Source organism: Cebus imitator, unplaced genomic scaffold, assembly GCF_001604975.1.
Source record: "Cebus imitator isolate Cc_AM_T3 unplaced genomic scaffold, Cebus_imitator-1.0 Scaffold244, whole genome shotgun sequence".
Lineage (NCBI taxonomy): Eukaryota > Metazoa > Chordata > Mammalia > Primates > Cebidae > Cebus > Cebus imitator.
Window position 1 is genome coordinate 1,469,605 of NW_016107559.1, and position 4,992 is coordinate 1,474,596.

A 4,992-nucleotide genomic window follows, 5' to 3' on the forward strand; every position below is an offset into this window, starting at 1 on the left:
CACCTTTGTATTATTCTTTGTCCATTCTTTGTCTTTTTTTTTTAACAGAGTCCCACTCTGTTGCCGAGGCTGGAGTGCAGTGGTGCAATCTCAGCTCACTGCAGCCTCCGCCTCCTGGGTTCAAGCGATTCTCCTGCCCCAGTCTCCCAAGTAGCTGGGACCACAGGCGCATTCCACCACCCTCAGCCAATTTTTGTACTTTTAGTAGAAATGGGGTTTCGCCATGTTGGCCAGACTGATCTTGAACTCCTGGCCTCAAATGATCCACCCACCTCAGCCTCCCAAAGTGCTGGGATTACAGATGCAAACCACTGCTCCCAACCTTTTTTTTTTTTTTTTTTTCATTCTTTGTCTTTAATGACTAATTAAACCTCATATACAAAATAGCTATTACTAGTCAGACCCTGTTCTTTGTGTTGTGGAAACAGCAATATAAGAATAGAACTCTCTCAGTAGATTTTGGTCATGATAAGAAGAAAGTCGTAAGATACTGTAAAGCAGTCATTCTACTGAACTTAAATATACTCTGATTTTTCTCTACTTTCCCATCACCCTTTTGGTTAAACTAAAATTGCCAAAATGTTTGTTTTTCTATATCTTTTAATGCCTACAACATAAAGATAGGTACTTTTATTTTCTAAATATTCTTATATTTTAGCTCCAATATTGATCAGCTTCTCTGCCATGCTTTTTCTTCCTCCACTTTATACATAATGGATCTTCTTGATTCTTTTTTCACAACACACACTTATCACGCACATAAGAACAGTCTGTTCTTATCTTTATTTCTGTAGTCCCTAGTTGTAACCAAAGATAAAAAGAGAAAGCCATTGCTCAGTGTAAGTGCTTGCTTTAGTAGGAAGGTGCATATGTAACCAATAGTTTTAAGATAGTATAGTATATGCACTAATAAATGTAATTAAAAATGATTTATTCCTTCTTCAGATCAAGGAAAACTGCCTGAAGATGTTTGCAGCTGAGCTATTTTGAAGAATAATTAGAAGTTGACCAGGCTCTTTCCATTATAATCTCACACACTCAAGTTGTCAGTTAGCTTCCTTATTATGCTATAAGCATATTAATGCAGGGAAAGTGTTTGTGTCACATCTTGAATACTTAATGTCTAGCATGGCACCTGGCACAGAGTAGAAGCTCAGTGAATAGTGAATGAGTTAGAGATACAGAAGAAACAGAAAGTTGAATCAAATCTGTATTGTTTTCAGAACTTTCCCTGAATTAAAAATAAGAAAAGCAATTGAATAACTTGATTTTCCTATGACATTTTTGATTAATTAGATATAGTTATTTACTGTTTTATTCTTTTCTAATGAAACAATATTTTTAAATTATATTTACTTTTCAAAACTACCTGACAAGGTCTAGTAGCTAGATTGAAATAGGCTGCACTTGATAAAACCTTGTAAGACACTCGATTATCTCTCTCCTTCCAAAAGGATCCAAATATTGTCGTTTTCAGTCAACTATTAGGTTGGTGCAAAAAAGTAATTGTGGTTTTTGCCATTACTTTTAATGGTACTTTTATATTTGTAGTCCCTTGTTGGAAACAAAGATAAAAATAGAAAGCCCTTGCTTGACAGAAGTGCTTGTTTTACTAGGAAAGTGAGTATGTAACTAATAATTTTAAGATCGTATAGCATAAGCACGGATAAATGCAATTAGTGAATGTTACTATGAAAGTAATCGCCATTACTTTTAATTGCAAAAAGCACAATTACTTTTTTGCACCAACCTAATAAAAATGTAGTGGCTTAATCTAAGATTCAGAACTGACCTCAGTGCGAAGGTTGAGAAATAACACCAGGGAAATAACACTAGAAATTGAGACTGTGGTATTCTGGGTAACTTAAAAAGAACCTGAGTTGGAAACCTTGGTTTCCTGGCTAATGAGATACATATAAGCAGAAAACAACTGCTGAGGTTGCTCATTTATAAAGAGAATTGTTGATCTGGAAGGAAGCTTCCTGTACACATTTATATTCATATTTGTATCCCAGATTTTTTGAAGACAACAGAAGCATCAGTTGAAGATTCCTAAATCCACATGAGACTCAGAATTGATGCATGCTGCTATACTGTTAATTTAAATATAATTATCTAAAACAAATGGTCAGCAGTCAATGGGACTCTGATGCCAACTTCTAATTCCTCCTTCTAGAAACTTTGAAGTGCTCCAAGTGCATTTAAGAAGAATAGTTTAGCTGGGCAAGGTGGCTCACGCCTGTAATCCCAGCATTTTGGGAGGCCGAGGCTGTTGAATCATGAGGTCAGGAGTTCAAGACCAGTCTGACCAATATGGTGAAACCCTATCTCTACTAAAAATACAAAAATTTGCGAAGGATGAGTGTGTCTGTAGTCCCAGCTACTCTGGAGGCTGAGGCAGGAGAATCACTTGAACCTGGGAGGTGGAGGTTGCAGTGAGCTGAGATGGTGCCACTGCACTTCAGCCTGGATGACAGAGCAAGACTCAGTCTCAAAAACAAACAAACAAACAAAAAGAATAGTTCTGTTAGCTTTGTGCAGTGGCGGTATCATAGCCAATGAGGTATATCCGAGGCACGATTATTGCTAATTGAAAACTTTTCCCGGTACCCGACAATGACAACTTGAAATGTAGTTGGCATTGGCAATTTTTGACAGTCTCTATGGAGACAGAATTTAAAAAAAAAAAAAAGAATAGTTCTGTTTAGGTTTAGCCAGGATTTTTCTCTTTCACACTATTAGGTCCTGATGATCCTCTTTTAAAGAGGTCAAAAAAAAAAAGTGTGCGTTCAGGCTCATAGGTGCCCCCTACGGGTGACACAGGCAGTCTCAACCTCACTGTAGACCCCATTAATCCCCCTTCACCACTTGGACTCCAAAGGTATTTAACTTTTTCATCTCTTATTATTGGACTATTTGACCCTTATGTTTTTATGATCTGCTTGATACCCAGGACATTCATTAATCATTCAATTTTAAAAAATAATTGTGTTTAACGACAAATTGTGTCATTGGTCAGCAGCATAAGCACAGCACACACTCCATAGCACAGTAGCCTGGGCGCCGGGTTTGAAGCCCAGCAACACACCTCAGAGACTTCAGGAGGTAGGTCAATTAGCTTCTGACTTCAGTTTTGTCTCAGAGCTTGGTATCATGTCTAATTTTTGTAAATCAGAAATAACACATCTTTGTAATTAAGAAAAAATTTGTGATTTTCAGTCTAATGTTTGTAATTCAGAAATGACACATCCAACCTGTCAGTTCTAAAGACTGAATGAAATTATTCACGGATATACCTATAGCACAGGTGGTAAATATTAATTCATTTTCTTTCTTTTTCCTCCTTCTGCTGTTGTTATCATCATTGTTATTGTCATTATTATATTATTTTGTCGTTGCCTTGTCCTAGGTATAGGAGCTCTAAAAAAATTGAACAAGACAAGATGTTTGAACTTGAAGAACTCACACTTCAGTAGTGAAGAGATACAGTGTAACAAGTGGAATAAGAGATTCATTTTAGGACTTATAGGAGCAAACTCATAGGAAAGGAAGGAAAAGTAGGAAGAGTCAGAGGAGCTACTGCCCAGATAATATCCCAGAATTGGAATCTTATAGGGTGTATGTGCTGGAGTCAATATCAGGCTTTTAAAATATGCTCAGTCTTGTGTCTGAGCTCATAGCTGAATGTCTTAAAAAACTGTTCTTATCTCAACATGTTAAAAGTAATATGTGTTATTTATAATGTTTATAAAAATATGTAGAAGTAAAAGAAGTAGAAAAACCAAGTTATGTTTTCCGCTCTTAGTGTTTAGTATATTCCTTTTCAGTTTTTTGTTTTCGGGCATGGTGTTTTTTGGTTTGGTTTGGGCCATATTTTATGAAAGAGCTGCTTTAAAATCCACTACCCCAGTCCACAGCTGGTGATCATAGAATGACTTGTTCCCTAGTGCCCTATCTCAGTTACCAGCAACAAAAAGAGGTGCTTTGGTGAAATAGTAACACTATCCCATTCCCATTTCCTGGCCAGCATACACAGGAAATACACATGGTGTGCCACTGGGCTATTACAAGAGATGAATGGGATCTGAGTGCTATGAACTGACTTTGCATAGTAGCAAGAGTTTGTGTCTAGAATCGGGGCTCCAAGTGCTTTCCTTCTACCTTGTTTTCCTTCTGTGGTCCTGGAGCCCATGACTAGAGTTATTTTTAAGGGGGGGGGGGAATATTTTAGCAATAATATAGTCAGCCCAAAAATGTAGACTAATTCCTACCTCTGTAATTTCCAAACAGACAGCTTTGAAAATATTTTTTTACCTAAGTACTAATGACCTCAAGGAAGGAAGGAGAAAAGGAAAAGATTAACTGAGCATTGACCACAGACTCCTCTTGTGCTGGCCCATTCACATGTTATCTCCTAGAACCCTCACCATAGTCCTGGAAGACAGACCCTGGATTATAGATGGGTCAACTGAGGCTCCAGAAGTTTAAATTTTTTAGAAGCCCATGTGACTAGAAAGTGGTACAATTGTGATTCCAACCCCCCCAGATAAGATCAAATTTCCCTAATAAACATTCCTGGAGTTGTGTTTGCTTCCACTTAGCCTATTTGGAAGATTAAATGTAATTGTATTGTTATTACTTGAAATTAATTAATCTCTTTCTTCCCTCCCTGAGGTCCTGAATTCTAATTTTAGCTGATTGACTGTTGTAAATCCAGCACAAAGTATGGAGTATGAAAAAAGAAAACACTAAAGCTCAGTAAATAGCTATTCAATATATGAATGACTAAGTGAGTAAAATCCGGGTGTCTTTCATTTCCAAATTAGAGATTTCCAAGTTCTTAGTACACTTCTTCAGTTCTCTGAAAACCGCATTTAAGCTGACTAGAGGTAGAATGTCATTCTAATACAAAGGGATAGTCAAGGTCTTCCTGTTTACATTTTATCCTCATTTAAGCTAGGAAACTGGAACTTTTCCCCAACTCTAATGAAG

At 37.0% G+C, this 4,992-nt stretch overlaps 1 non-coding gene across 1 annotated transcript; it reads left to right on the forward strand.

Annotated features, from left to right (window-relative positions):
• Window positions 1–2,529: 2,529 nt before the first annotated feature.
• LOC119466965 lies at window positions 2,530–2,670 on the forward strand. The gene has a single exon (XR_005195476.1). It is a non-coding gene; the product is annotated as a U4 spliceosomal RNA (small nuclear RNA).
• The last annotated feature ends 2,322 nt before the right edge of the window (window positions 2,671–4,992 follow it).